The sequence below is a fragment of the Bos grunniens genome, chromosome 23 (assembly GCF_055505025.1).
Source record: "Bos grunniens cultivar Pamir isolate PY7600 chromosome 23, Bosgru_T2T1.0, whole genome shotgun sequence".
Taxonomy (NCBI): Eukaryota; Metazoa; Chordata; class Mammalia; order Artiodactyla; family Bovidae; genus Bos; species Bos grunniens.
This window is the reverse complement of record NC_141187.1, coordinates 50765872-50781779: the sequence shown is the minus strand read 5'-3', so window position 1 is coordinate 50781779 and position 15908 is coordinate 50765872. Positions and strand designations below refer to the sequence as shown.

Genomic DNA, 15908 nt, shown 5'->3' with positions numbered 1-15908 from the left:
CAGAAGCTGGAATCAAGATTGCTGGGAGAAATATCAATAACCTCAGACATGCAGATGACACCACCCTTATGGCAGACAGTGAAGAGGAACTAAAAAGCCTCTTGATGAAAGTGAAAGTGGAGAGTGAGAAAGTTGGCTTAAAGCTCAACATTCAGAAAACGAAGATCATGGCATCCGGTCCCACCACTTCATGGGAAATAGATGGGGAAACAGTAGAAACAGTGTCAGACTTTATTTTTCTGGGCTCCAAAATCACTACAGATGGTGACTGCAGCCATGAAATTAAAAGACGCTTACTTCTTGGAAGGAAAGTTATGACCAACCTAGATAACATATTCAAAAGCAGAGTCATTACTTTGCCAACAAAGGTCCGTTTAGTCAAGGCTATGGTTTTTCCTGTGGTCATGTATGGATGTGAGAGTTGGACTGTGAAGAACTTGGCTGAGTGCCAAAGAATTGATGCTTTTGAACTGTGGTGTTGGAGAAGACTCTTGAGAGTCCCTTGGACTGCAAGGAGATCCAACCAATCCATTCTGAAGGAGATCAGCCCTGGGATTTCTTTGGAAGGAATGATGCTAAAGCTGAAACTCCAGTACTTTGGCCACCTCATGCGAAGAGTTGACTCATTGGAAAAGACTCTGATGCTGGGAGGGATTGGGGGCAGGAGGAGAAGGGAACGACAGAGGATGAGATGGCTGGATGGCATCACTGACTCGATGGACGTGAGTCTCAGTGAACTCCGGGAGTTGGTGATGGACAGGGAGGCCTGGCGTGCTTCGATTCATGGGGTCGCAAAGAGTTGGACACGACTGAGCGACTGATCTGATCTGATCTGATCTGATCTTGTTCTGCCGTGTAAACTGGTCCTCTGGCCGGGGCAGCATCCTTGGGTCTTGTTAAAATGCATCTCTGAGGCCCGACCCCAGACCAACTGAATCAGAATCCGCATCTTCACACAATCCTGGGAACTTTGTGTGCACGTTGAAGTTTGAAAAGCTCTTAACTGTGGCCCTGCTTCTCACACTCGGTAATACATTTGAATTACCCAGAGAGATTGAAAGAAGAATTGCTAGGTTTCCAGGTGGGGAGGCAGGTCTCGCACCAAGACTCTTAGAGCTCCCAAGTATCCATGCCGTGCAGCAGATTCTGAGAACCGCACCTGTGCGGGAACCCAGGTAACCTTCACAGCCACCTTTGGGGCCTCCCCAAACCTTCCCAGGGCTGTTTCTACTCAACTGTGCCAGACTGAACTCTGACGCGCCAATGCACCCTGTGCTTTTGAGAAAGTGCAAACTGCCCCGTTCCCAGCAGTCACCAGGACTCTGTAGACAACTGGAAAGGGTGCAGGGCACCACACCTGAATTTCTCTTTTGAAGATGCCATGACTGCAAGTCACAGGGATACAAATCCGCCCATTTACTAAACTGTACATTTAAAGTATTTCCCAGACTAATGGAATTTCAGACTTGATGTCCCCAGACAGAAGGTTGTTTTACCCTGGTTCCTTCTTTGTTCTATTTTTTACTGAATGTTAGATCTAGAGTAGATAACGGAAAGAATGTGGTTGATTTCATTTAGTTAACTTTTGGGATTACAAAAGTTAACTAAATGGGAGGGATCTTTTTAAAATTTTTGCTGCAGTAGCCATGGTAATCTGCTGTCAAGATTCCCGCTGCTCACTGCACTCGTGGTGGGGGACACATATTATCAAATAAAGACCCTCCACGTCTCTGATAACTTTCCCAAAGAAGTGAGATGTCAGAGACACAGGCGCCTGCAGGGTCCACTGACGCCCGCTTCTGTCGGGGGCCGGGCAGAGACCTTGCTCCTGTGAGTGAAGTCCCCGCTCCCGTGGGGACTTGCTCCTGTGAGCGGAGACTCTATTACTGTGGGCGGAGACTCTATTCTATGTGGGCGGGGTCTCTGCTTCTGTGGGCGGAGACTCTATTTCTGTGGGCGGGGTCTCTGCTCCAGTGGGCGGAGTCCTCGTTCCCATGGGCGGGGTCTCTACGCCCGTGGGGAGGGTCTCTGCTCCCGTGGGCGGAATCCCTGCTCCCGTGGGTGGAGTGTTTTCCTTCTCACATGGCTTCCGAAGAGCATGAACACACTACTTCCTGCTTCTGCTTGAGCAAGGTGTGCATTTTCAACAGAACGTATATGGGCCCAACAAGCGGCAATTGCTCTTTTTCCATGAACATTAAATGAGATCCAGGGCCTGAGAAACCTGCAGCGAAGCCTGCAGCGAAGGCCAGGAGGCTCCCTGGGACTTGGTGGCCAAGGCAGACAGGTGGGCCGCCAGCCTGTGGCCATCTGCGGGGGTATCGTGGGGGATGGACCTGTCACCAGAGCCTGAGGTCCTCTCGTCCATCAGGGTGACCTGCTCAGGCCTGCCTATTCCCAGCTCTAGGAAGGCCCGGGGTTAGTGTGTGTGCTGTGTGCTCAGTCATGTCTGACTCTGCGACCCCATGGGCTGCAGCCCTCCAGGCTCCTCTGTTCGTGGGATTCTCCAGGCAAGAATACTAGAGGGGGTTCCCAGGGGGTCTTCCCTATCCAGGGACTGAACCCATATCTCCCATGTCTCCTGCACTGCAGGCAGATTCTTTACAACTAGTGCGACCTGGGAAGCCAGGGTTAGTGTCAGTCGCCTCCTCCTGTGAATACGGAGCATGACTGTAGACGTGGAGCTGCATGCACCTCTAGCTGGGCTCCGGGAACCAGACACTGCATGCACACAGCAGCATCTGGTGGGGGATGCAGAGTGGAGGCGTCTTATGAGCCTTTTGGAACCAGATGGGTTCTTTGCAGCATTTTTTAAAAACATTTATTTTATTGATGTGTGGTTGAGTTACAATGTTGTATTTATTTCTGCTGTATGGCATAGTGATTCTTTTATACAGATGTATACATTGCTTTTCATATTGTTTTCCACTACGGTTTATTCCAGGATACTGACTATAGTTCCCTGTGCTTTACAATAGGGCCTTGTTGTTTATCCAGCCTATATATAATAATTTGCGTCTGCTCATCCCAAACTCCCAATCCTTCCCTTCCCAACCCCCTCCCCCTTGGCGACAGCAACTCTGTTCTTTCTGTACAGACAGTTATTTAAGCACTGGCGTCAAGACCCGACACGTCTGGTCCTGGCAGGACTTTGGTGTCTCTTTTCCTCTGGCACCGTCCCTAAAAGAGCAGTAGAAATGAGGCAGAAATGTCATTAAGTGAGATAAATGAAAAGCAGAGAGCGATTAACTTGATGTCAACTTGAAGATAACAGGAGTGAATACAAGGCTGATTGCGATGCTCAGTGTGTTCCAGCAAGAGCTTTTTATTAGTAGGAGTTTTGTGCTTTAATGGGACACCCATGGTGTGTGTTGAGTGCTGTCTACTGTGCAAAGCTGGGTGTGATACTCTTTCATCAGGGATCTAGAAGTTTCCGCTCTGGATGTTCATTCCACCCTGCATCCCTGAGCTCCCTCCACACCAAAAGATGCTACATAGGCACAGGCTTCTGGCCTCCGCTGCTTCTGGTCTCCGTTGCTTCCAGGGTCCCCCGGACCCTTGGTCCTTCCTCGTGTGGACCCTGTACCTCTAATCTGGTGCCCTCTCGCCCTCCACTCACTGCCTCTCTGGGAATGTCTGTGTCACCTCTCCTGGTGGAGCTTTAAAAACACAACGCCAGGGGACGTCCTTGGTGGCTCAGTAGTAAAGAGTCCACCTGCCAGTACAGGAGACACGGGTTCCATCCCTGCTCCAGGAAGATCCCACATGCCTCAAAACAGCTAAGCCTGTGCACAACAACTCCTGAGCCTGTGCTCCAGAGCCAGGGACCCGCAAGTACTGAGCCTACGTGCTGCGACTGCTGAAGCCCGCACGCCTAGAACCCATGATGGTCAGAAAGAGAAGACACCGCAGTGAGAAAGGAGCACCACAGCTAGAGAGTAGTCCCCGCTCTCTGCTACTAGAAAAAAGCTCTCACAGCAACGAAGACTCAGCACAGCCAAAAATCAAATAAGTAAATAAAATTATATATATACACATAGAGAAACACAATGCCAGGTCCTCCTTCCTGCAGTGGATGGGGTGATCAGAGTTTAAAACCGTGTCAGCACTGCAGAGACGGGGCAGCCCTTTGGCCCTGCGCCCCCAGGGTGCAGAGTTCGGGCACGGCTCCTGCCCAGCCGAGTGGCAGCCCCAGAGAAGCGAGCGTAAGAGCTCGCTCTGTCTTGTTCTGCTGTGTCTTTCAGAGCCCTGCCGTTGAGTCCATGCGTTTCAGTCTCCCGTTGGCTGACCGCCTCACGCAGTTGATAGATAGCAGTACAACCACACGAAAACTTTAAATCTGTTTTGGAGCAAACTCCAATGGGAGAAAATGCTGTTCTGTGCCGAGAGCACATGTGAGCGAATAAATCCCATTGTGTGCGTGTGTGTCTGAACGGCGCTTCCAGAGTGCCATTTATAAAATATTTATAGCAGCTTTACTGATTTCGGTTCATGCAGAGCTCTTTGTGACTGAAAAGGAGCCAGAGCCCTTTGCTGATTTAGGAGGTGGTTTGCGGGGCCGTAGGAGCGGGATCCAGGGCAGACGCCGTGCTAGTGAAGAGTCCAGGGTTAAGAGGAGCAGAGGGACGCAGCCGCCTCTAGGCTGGGCACAGCTGAACACCAGAGGCACCTCCCAAGAAAGGGCTCGGAGGCTCACCTGGGGGCCTCTCTCCTTTGCTGTCCCCATGTCTGTGGCCATCAGGTGGGGGGGTCAGCCTTCCAGCATGGAGTTGACTGATGTAGCTAAAATTGGTTTCCTTACATCTCTAGCTGCTCTTCCTAAATCCTCATCTGTAACTTGAAGCCAAGTAGAAAACTGATTCCCTCACTCACCAAGAATAGAACCCTTGGAACAACAAGCTCATTCAGGAGAATCAGACAATATCTGTGCAGTTGCTAAGTCATGTCCGACTCTTTGCGACCCCCATGGACTGTAGCCCGCCAGGCTCCTCTGTCCATGGGATTCTCCAGGCAAGAATACTGGAGTGGGTTGCCATTTCATCCTCCAGGGGATCATCCTGACCCAGGATCGAACCCACCTCTCCTGCCTTGGCAGGCAGGTTCTTTATCAGTGAGCCACGAGCGAAGCCCCTGAACCTGAGTTTGTTTATGTGTTGCATGTGTAATCATTTGTATTGTTTTTAAATTGCATGTAAGAGATACCATCGGAGATGGCAACGGCACCCCACTCCAGCACTCTTGCCTGAAAATCCCATGGATGGAGGAGCTTGGCAGGCTGCAGTCCATGGGGTCTCTGAGGGTGGGACACAACTGAGCGACTTCACTCTCACTTTCCACTTTCATGCATTGGAGAAGGAAATGGCAACCCACTCCAGTGTTCTTGCCTGGAGAATCCCAGGGACGGGGGAGCCTGGTGGGCTGCCGTCTATGGGGTCGCAAAGAGTCGGACACAACTGAAGCGACTTAGCAGCAGGAGTAGCAAGAGATACCATACAGTATCATACAAGTCTCTTCTCCACTCTTCTTCTATACTCAGAGTAAGAAGGACAAAGCTGAGGAAGCATCTGGAAAAGTCAGGAAGGTTCTGGGAGCATCTGCTCAGTGTCCATTATCACTGTGCTTTCTGAGGGAGATGCTGAAGAGACAGATGCTCCTGAAAGGGCTGCTACGAAGGGAAAACAGACAGCAGTTAGAATGGTGGAGGCCCGCTGCTCCTTGGGCATTTTGCGTGTTCCTTGGGCATTTTGCGTGTTCCTTGGGCATTTTGCGTGTTCCTTGGGCATTTTGCGTGTTCCTTGGGCATTTTGCGTGTTCCTTGGGCATTCTGCGTGTTCCTTGGGCATTTTGCGTGTTCCTTGGGCATTTTGCGTGTTCCTTGGGCATTTTGCGTGTTCCTTGGGCATTTTGCGTGCTCCTTGGGCATTTTGCGTGTTCCTTGGGCATTTTGCGTGTTCCTTGGGCATTTTGCGTGTTCCTGCGCCGTGGGCTGCAAGTGTGTGGCCCTCGTGTCGTCCATATGAACCTGTAGTACCCCCATTTTACACTTAGGGAAGCTGAAGTTCAAAGAAGTTAAATGTCTTGCCAAGGTTGTACATGCACACATGCAGCTTAAAATTTTAAATGTTATATTGTAAGTGATTAAGACATGCTTAAATTTATGTCTTAATTCATTTAGACATAATCATGAAACCATTACATGTTCACAAAAATCACACATGTGTATGAAAAATAACTGAAAATTTAATGAAAGGAATCTCAGTGGTTTACATACTTTCTTTTTTTGTTTTTTGGGCTGAGCCACGGGGCCTACGGGATCTTAGTTCCCTGACCAGGGATCAAACCTGGGCCTGCGGCAGTGAGCGCTCCGATTCCTAATCACTGGGCCGCCAGGAAGTTCCCAGTTTACACTTTTTTCAAATCTCTTTCGTGTCCCTGCCTTAGTAGAGAGAGTTGGCTTCTTGTATCAGCTTCTGTGTTCCGTCTGGTGCTCTCACTTGTTTTGGCTGAAGTATATGGAGGATTCGACTTTGCCACAGATATGCTATTGAAAAAGAGAGATACGTTTTAATCTCCTTTGGATTGTCTTCTTTGATATTACGCCAAAAGTCAGCAATGGTAGTTCCTTAAAAGTGAGCTGCACGGAGGGATCTGAAACCCTGTCGATGAACTTCTTTATTAGTTACCTTAAAACCCGTCAGTCCATCTCACAGTCTAATGGATCTTTGACACACGCATGCTTTTTTGACACTTAGGAGAGGCACTTGGAAAATATCAGTTTACTGAGTTATGCAGCTGCTTCCAAGTTGACACCTTTCATTATCCAAGATCAAAAAACATCATGTTCACTAATATCACCACAAATCTCGTCAGAAACATCTTAAGTGTTGGGAGGCATTGGCAGAAATAAGTTATCCAAAATTCAGATTTTCACTTGAAAGCTTGCAGTTTATCTTTGGCTTAAAAAAAAAAAAAACACCACTGTCAGTTCTTGAAGCAGCAGGCTCGCTGCGTTCTTCTGAGAAAATCCCACCATCATGTGTCTGCAGTTCTCTCACCTGGAATTGCTTTTCCAGGGAGAAAAGTGCCTGCAGCTCAGTCACAGAAGTGCTTTTCCTTGACACGACCCTTGTGCGTCAGCATGTAGCAGGAATGCTCCGTGTCCCCGAACAGTCGCACAGAGTACACAAGCCTGGTGTGCCCTGGGGGAGAAAGTCAGTAGAGGTGAAGCTTCAGTGGAACCAGATTGAGGTTTTTCCTGCAAGTGCGAGATGGTGAAACCTTCCGTGAACACCAGCATAGTTGATGCCGCTCCTGGGATCTGTGTTAAGGCACAAGGAGTCTTCTCCTCGTGTGCCTTTGCACCAATGTTTTAAATGTCTGCACACGGGCTTCCCTGATAGCCCACAGCTAAAGAATCCATCTACCGATGCAATAGACACAGGTTCGATCCCTGATCTGGGAGGATCCCCCACAATTAAGACCTTGCACCACAGCAATTAAGCCTGTGCTCTAGAGCCCGGGAGCCACAACCACTGAGCTCACGTACCCGTTCAGCTCAGGTCAGGTCAGTTCCGTTGCTCAGTCGTGTCCGACTCTCTGCGACTCCATGGACTGCAGCACGCCAGGCCTCCCTGTCCATCACCAACTCCCGGAGTTTACTCAAACCCATGTCCATTGAGTCGGTGATGCCATCCAACCATCTCATCCTCTGTTGTCCCCTTCTCCTCCTGCCCTCAATCTTTCTCAGCATCAGGGTCTTTTCCAATGAGTCAGCTCTTCACATCAGGTGGCCAGAGTATTGGAGTTTCGGCTTTAGCATCAGTCCTCCCAGTGAATATTCAGGACTGATTTCCTTTAAAATGGACTGGTTGGATCTCCTTGCAGTCCAAGGGACTCTCAAGAGTCTTCTCCAACACCACAGTTCAAAAGCAAAAGCATCAATTCTTTGGCGCTCAGCTTTCTTTATAGTCCAACTCTCACATCCATACATGACCACTGGAAAAACCATAGCCTTGACTAGACGGACCTTTGTTGGCAAAGTCATGTCTCTGCTTTTTAATATGCTGTCTAGGTTGGTCTTAGCTTTTCTTCCAAGGAGTAAGTGTCTTTTAATTTCATGGCTGCAATCACCATCTGCAGTGATTTTGGAGCCCAAAAAAATAAAGTCTGTCACCATTTCCACTGTTTCCCTACTTATTTGCCATAAAGTGATGGGACCAGATGCCATGATCTTAGTTTTCTGAATGTTGAGCTTTAAGCCAACTTTTTCACTTTCCTCTTTCACTTTGATCAAAAGGCTCTTTAGTTCTTTGCTGTCTGCCATAAGGGTGGTATCATCTGCATATCTGAGGTTATTGATATTTCTCCCGGCAATCTTGATTCCAGCTTGCGCTTCCTCCAGCCCAGCGTTTCTCATGATGTACTCTGCATATAAGTTAAATAAGCAGGGTGACAATATACAGCCTTGACGTACTCCTTTCCCTATTTGGAACTGGTCTGTTGTTCCACATCCAGTTCTAACCGTTGCTTCCTGACCTGCATACAGGTTTCTCAAGAGGCAGGTCAGGTGGTCTGGTATTCCCATCTCTTTCAGAATTTTCCACAGTTTATTGTGATCCACACAGTCAAAGGCTTTGGCATAGTCAATAAAGCAGAAGTAGATTTTTTTTTTTAAACTCTTGCTTTTCAATGATCCAGTGGATGTTGGCGATTTGATGTCTGGTTCCTCTGCCTTTTCTAAAACCAGCTTGAACATCTGGAAGTTCACGGTTCACATACTGCTGAAGCCTGGCTTGAAGAATTTTGAGCATTACTTTACTAGCGTGTGAGATGAGTGCAATTGTGTGGTAGTTTGAGCATTCTTTGGCATTGCCTTTCTTTGGGATTGGAATGAAAACTGATCTTTTCCAGTCCTGTGGCCACTGCTGAGTTTTCCAAATTTGCTGGCACATTGAGTGCAGCACTTTCACAGCATCATCTTTCAGGATTTGAAATAGCTCAACTGGAATTCCATCAACTCCACTAGCTTTGTTCATAGTGATGCTTCCTAAGGCCCACTTGACTTCACATTCCAGGATGTCTGGCTCTAGGTGAGTGATGATAGCATCGTGATTATCATGTACCCTATGAACCATGCTTCACAACAAGATAAGCCCCCGAAATGAGAACCTCGTACACCAAACTAGAGAGTAGCCCGAACAGCAACGAAGACCCAGCACAGCCAAAAGTAAATAAATAATAAATGTCAACACGGTGTAAAGCACACGGAAAGTCTTATATAGTGAAAGTGCTTTTATTTTTGTCCTTATGAACTCCTGAAAGAGTCTCAGGGACCCCCAGAGTCTGCACCAGATACACAGCTGACCTCCGCAAGGCCTTGTTTTCGTGGAGGAGGAAGACAGATACTAAACCCCAAATGCGAGTCATGCTGTCACCAGCAAAAGGCAGGGCTGTGTGACAGAGAGGATAGTTTAGGTTGGACAGTTACAAGAGGCTTCTCAGAGAAGGTAACTTTTGGCTGAAACTTCCAGCAGGCAGAGTGGGACAGGCCGCTCAGCCTCCAAGGCCGGAATGTTCAAGAGGCAGAGGACCCGGGTGCTGAGCATAGGAGTTCATCTGGGGAGGGGGTGGTTAGGAGGACGGTCAAGGTGCCCCACCGGATTGGGGCTTAGAAACCAAGGTGAGGAGTAGGACTGTATCCTCGGGTCAGTGAGGACTCAGAGCCCACGGAGCCCAAAAGCAAGGTGATGGCCCCCGTACTGCCCCCAGGAGGTTGGGTCTTCACCCGTGGGTGAGTACAGCTGGATTTGAAGTCCTAAGGCTAACTGTAGCTGTAAAAACTCTGAATGTGAGTGGAAAAAGTCCCACAGATTACACACAGTGTGATCCTGTCTGTAAAGGGAAAAATCCTTCTAACAGTATTACAGTTTGTGATAAGGCTGCCTGAAAAGGAAGCTGCGGGAAAAGAGACCTCAGCACGGGGGTCAGGAGGGCCACTTTGGGGGGTCCACCTGGAGATGTGGGTGCTCGTCAGGGTCCCGGCTCTGACCTTGAGTGGCGGGGTCCTGGGTGTTTACGATCTTATCTCATTGGTGATGGTGGCGGTTCAGTCACTCACTCACATCTGACTCTTTGCCACCCCATGTAACCTGCCAGGCTCCTCTGTCTATGAGATTTCCTAGGTTTGGTTCAGTTCAATTCATTTGCTCAGTCATATCCGACTCTTTATGACCCCATGGACTGCAGCATGCCAGGCTTCCCTGTTCATCACCAACTCCCAGAACTTGCTCAAGCTCATGTCCATCGTATCGGTGATGCCATCTAACCATCTCATCGTCTGTCATCCCCTTCTCTCCTGCCTTCAATCTTTCCCAACGTCAGCGTCTTTTCCAATGAGTCAGTTCTTCACAGCAGATGGCCAAAGGATTGGTATCTTAGTCTTAATTAAGTATCTTAATCTTCCCAGGTTAAGGGCAGATAAGTAAGAGAAAGCAGGCAGCCATGGGTGGACCCTTCGTAAGAGTGTGTCATGGATCCGTGGAGCCATGGATCACGGCTGACCTGGGTGTGTACACCCGGGGTTTGACATAAAAGGAAGATGAATGTGGAGAAGAAACACGTCTGACACCTCTTTCCTTTCTTTACAAACCAAAAGACAGAGCTTTGAGCTCTGACGACAGACGTGCAGAAATGAACACAGCATCTGGCTAAGAGTGCGAGTTCTGGGCTGAGGCCACCTGGATTCCACCCCTCGCTTTGTGCCAGCCGGGCACACACCGCCAACCCTCTTCATCGGGGGTCTTCATCCACAATGCGGGCCGAGGGCAGAATCCCTCTCTTAGACTCGCTATGGAGGTGGGATAGAACAGCGGCGGAAGTGCTGGTTCCTGGGCTCCTGGTCATCTGCAAAGGGCGCGCGAAAATTCCCTTTCCTGTCAATTCTCCCCGTTCCTTTCCTTTTGTTCTTTATGTAGCTGGGGGAAACCAAGAATGAAGCAGGTTTGTTTTTTTTGTTTTGTTTTGTTTTTTGAGGAAAAGGTTGTTGAATCTATTCTTAAGAATGTTTGAATTAAATTCTCTTTGCCTGAGGTGATATTTTTATCTTATTGTTCTTTGAACAAGCAGTAAGAAAAAAAATATATATATATATGTATATATACATATATATATGAAATTGGGAAGCTACATGCTTTCTTCCTGAAAAGAGGCTTTCGGCTTTGGGCCAAGATGTGGCTTGAAACAAATTTTAGCAGCAGCTGCAGCAGCAGGCGGTCTCAGTGGTGAGGGGCCCAGGCCCCGGCACAGCTGGGAGCCGGCAGAGGCGGGCGGGGTGGGAGGCCCGGGAGACCGCGCCAGGCCGCCCTGTTGAATTTCAGGGGTCTTCTGCTACTGCACGACCTCAGTTCTTCCATAGGAGCTTTGAAGCTGCCCAACCAGGCGGCTTGCAGAACTAAGACCCTCCTGTAAGGAAGGGGTTGGTGCAGGGCTGAGAGCCACTGGAGACCAGGCTGGCTCCAGCACCCCCCACCTGGAGCACCCTGGAGCCAGCTCCCAGCGTGGCAGTTCATGGGGTAACCATCACCTTGCCCCATCGGGAGGCTCCCCTGCAGCGGCATGGGTAAGAAGGGTGCGAGGGTGGAGTTCAGCGGGCGCTGAGTGGAGGTGATTTGAGAGCAAGAGGCAGGCGGGGAGATGGGCTGTGTATGGAATGAATGAGACGGAGGAATGTCAGGGACTTCTGTGGGTGGTTTCCATGACGCTGCCAAGGTGGGGCCTAGGTGACTAAAGGGAGGCCTGTCTTACTGGGTGGGCCACGGCCAAGGCAGGGAGGTTTTCTGTTTGTCTTACAAGTTTCCAATGGACTTGAAATGTTCAGAGTCGGGGGTTGGGGGAGCTGAGTGTCTGGGAAGGAAGCTCCTGGAACAGAAAAGCAGGTGAAAGCTGGAACTGGGGGCGGGGGCATCCCAGGCCGGCACCCGGGGGACAGAGGCTGGGAACAGTGACCCCGGGGCCCTATGCCCGGAGTCGGGCAGGTTGAAGGGGACACATGGGGAGAACAGAGCTTGGCAGGAGGCTGTGTGGGGCCGCACGTGCCAGGCTGACGATCAGAACTGAACCTGATGATCAACAAGAGATGAAAAAAGAGACTGGGGAAGAAAATAAGGTCTGTGTTTTGAAGCACTTTTTGGCTCCAGGCAAGGTGTCTCCTCCTGCTGCCCAGGTTCAATCCTGGCTGTCTCAAGGCCTCAGTTTCCGCATGTGTCAAACAGGAACAGTAATACTACCAACTTGTGAAGACGGGATGAGTTGATGGGGTGAAGCTCTTGGAACAGTACCTGGCATGTGAAAAAGCACCGTAATCGTGTTCTCCTGTGTTTATCGCGGTCGTGGTCATTATTTTAGGAACACTGATCAGAAGGAAGGTGGGTGAGTTTGAGCTGTGAGGTGACTGTCATAGCAGGGCGGTAGGCCCACCAGCCTCTCAAGGGCTGGGTCTGCCCCCCCCATGCCCCCACCCCCTCCGCCCCCGGTGGCTGCTGTTCCAGGTTCTCACCTCCTCCTCCTCCTCCCCTGCAGTTGAAACACGAATAGAAACTCGGCTTTTGTTTCTTTTTAAAATCTTTCTTAATCTCCACTTGGGTTAATCACCCTGGAACCCCTTAGTCAAAGTGTAGAATGGGTATGTGCACATGGACTTGGGGAAGGAGTTTCAGGTGTCCCCTCCGGAGCCAGCAGGCCCCGTGCTGGGATGCCTCGTTGAGGGGTGGAGCCCACCACCTAGATGATCACTGTGAAGACAGCAGCAAAAAGGAGGATGTTCAGACAGTCATGTTAAATCAAACGAAAGCTGAGGTTGCACACGCAGAACCGTCATTCCCGGTAAGACTATAGGCGCAAATGCGCAAGGGCGGCAGAGAGGGGCAGACGCAGGGCTGCATGCGTATTAAGATGGAGAGTCTGAGCCCATTGTTTTCCTGTAATGTTTCTGCAGTTTTAAACTAACATTTAAAAAGTTTTAAAACAGAATGAGGGAGCTGTTGTTTCCGGAGAGATAAGAGGCCACAGACAGGGTAGGGCGGGGACCTCGACAGTCAAAAGAAAGTCCGGGTCCCCACTGCCCTCTCTTCAGCCCCAGAACACAGTGCCTGCTCTATGCTTGGCACTTCCCGCGCCAGCTCTCAGCAGCAGACAGCACTCCCTGGGGACTCCGGCCCTGGCAGAGTGGGCTTCCGGGGTCACTGGACACGGGATGAACATGGGCATCCTCAGACTGTCTCAGTGATGGGCTCAGTTAAACAAACATGATGCCCGTTCCAGCTCTGTCTCCCACCGTCATGTGCGGATGGCGTGGCCTGGGGTAAGACTCTCAGCATTCTTGAGCCTCACTTTTACCATCTGGAAAATGGGATTACTATTACCTTGGTTGGTGGACTATTATAGTAGGAAAAGCACGATTCCGGCGCTCAGCATCCAGGAAGTTGCTCGTAAACGCAGGGGCTGCTGCCGCTGCGGTGGCGGGCAGTGGGGCTGTGTTCTCCATCGTGGGTTTCTCTGGACAGAGCCAGCATCCCGGGGTCAGCTCCCCGGCCGCCACCCCCAGGGCTTAGACTCGTTCCTCTGCCAGGGGCTCTCTCTCCCCCCGGTCCCTAGAATGTTTTATTTGTACCTGTTTCACCGCGGTCGTGGTGTCAATTGTATTCTTTATCCCTTTACAGAGGTAATGGCGCAATACTGAGCGGCCAGAATGAAATAAAGACCAGGTCAGGGACTGTCTGTCTAAAGGCCAGAGATGCTACCCTGGGGGTTTTGGGTAATGGCGAAGAAAGTGCACTCAGGGACCTTCTGGAGTCAGGCTCTGTGGCGTGGGCTGCAGCCAAGTCTGGAGCAGGCAGTGCGGGGCGTCACCTGGGAAAAGGGGTGCCTCCCCGCGTCTCTCACTTCATCCTTCCTCTGTGGTCCCCGGCTCCACGAGGGTGAAGGCAAACCAGTGGTCCGTGCGATCAGAACGTGGCTCCGAACAGGCTGAAGCGCTCAGCCGCCCGCTTCGTCCCTGCTTTGTGTGATGCTCGAGGCCCTGCATCCTCAGCGCTGGGACGTGTTGTATAGGGGGGCGCCCAGAGAGGGTGATTCTCAGTGAGCTTCCCGCCCTAAGGCCAAGGTCGGTCTGCCCGAGCAGAGAGAAAGGCATCAGGTGGGTGGAGTGCCCGAGGGGCCCCACGGCGGGCGAAAGCCCGCTCAGAGCTTAGCTCACCCTGGGCGCTTAACGGATGCTGAGTAACTGGAAGTGGGAGGTGGATGAGTGGTGGGCTCATGGGCCGTGATGAGCTGATGGGGCCCTCGGACGTTCGCACACTGGTCATTGAGGTTCATCAGCAGCGCCTGCCTCCTGAGTGGTAGGAGGAGTTGCCAGCCACAGGGACGGCTTCATGAGGAACGTCAACAGAGGAATCATGCCTGGCCTGCAGTTCCGCCCAGGAATCCGGGTTTGTTTCAATGTCTCAGAGGCGGAGATGTCCTAGTATCGTCTGCTGATGTGCTTAAAGGGACCCAGTGCCTTCACACCGTGGCGTTTGGAGGGGAATGTGGATTTTAGAGCACTACAGCTTTATTGGATTGTTTGCTTGCTTTTTTTTTTCTTCCATGCCTATTTTTGAGGCAAGGTTTGCTAAAGCTGCAATGACTGTTTATTCATGCCGGGGAGGGAAGAATAATTTTGCTCATCTAGAAAGGATGCCTTCTTCAAAATGATTTTTTGCTGTTGGCAAAGCTGAGACTGTGCTCACATGATTCTATGCCTGCAGTAAAGTGACAGGAAAAACAGAGTGCGCCAGGGACAGCCGCAGCTGGCAGAGAGGTGGCTGCAATCGGAAAGCACGGCCTGGACCGAGGGGAGGCCCAACCACGGGAAGGATACGGAGGCTTGGTGTCAAGTCCTGGTTCCGAGCTCCCTGTGGTTGGGTTTCCCCAGGAGATACCAGGTGCTTGCCCCCCGGGAGCTGTGCTTCTTGGTAGGATTTTCCACTCCCTGCGGCTGCCCCTGGCTGCCATTCGGGGCCGCAGCTTCATAGGGGTTCCGAGCCTGCTGTGCTGAAGTTGTCCCATGCGGAACCTCCCTGAGCCCACCTGGGCTCACCACCTCTCTCCCCACTGACTTCCAAAGGCTGTTCAAGGGCCGCTAGTCTGTAGCACCAGGCGGCACGCTTCTGCCAGCACCCAGCCCGAGCCCCACAGGGAGCTGGCAGTGGGCACGACGGCTCTCAGGTCCACAGTGCCCACTAGCGCTGCGGACGCAGTGACTCCTGTGTCTCACAGCTCAGCTGCAAAGGGCACTGAAACAAAGCGGGCCTGGGGCCCCAGGCGGCATCAGTTGCTGCGGGGACGGGCGAGCCTGTGCGGCCAGGGGTGGACTTGGTCTGGGGCATGTACCGACTCAGCTTCCTCTTGTGAATGGCCTGTGAGCACGGGGCCCCCAGAGCCCCGCTGTCCCAGGCCCTCCCGAGGGCAGGGCAGGGGGCCAGACTGCCTGAGCCCCTGTGGAGCCCACCAAGCTCCAGCCTGAGCCAGAGGGCTCCCGGAGCCCGGCCCCGGGGCTGGGCCTGGACGTGGCAGAGAGCGGGGGTGGACGAGGAGCGAGCGGGGGCGTCTCAGGACTCAAGGCGGCAGGCAGGGGAGGCACGCGGTCTCAGCAGAGATGGTTATTTGGAAAAGGCAACACACATCCGACGCTTGGTGTTTCCAAAGCTGATGTCTGTGCTCATTCTTTTTCTCCTTGGAACGTTTTGGGATCTCCCGCAGTGCTTGGGTTCATGTGGGTTCGGAGCCCTGCTCTCCCTCCAGGGGCGGGGGCCTGGGTCCCTCGCCGGGGCTCCTGTCCTCACTCTTCTAAGCACCAGGCTTCCCCGTTTTCA

General features: G+C 51.4%; 1 protein-coding gene across 27 annotated transcripts in view; it reads left to right on the top strand.

Moving 5' to 3' along the window:
* Positions 1–15908, top strand: part of FARS2 (phenylalanyl-tRNA synthetase 2, mitochondrial) — a 310200-nt gene that overhangs the window by 266032 nt on the left and 28260 nt on the right. The window lies entirely within an intron of this gene.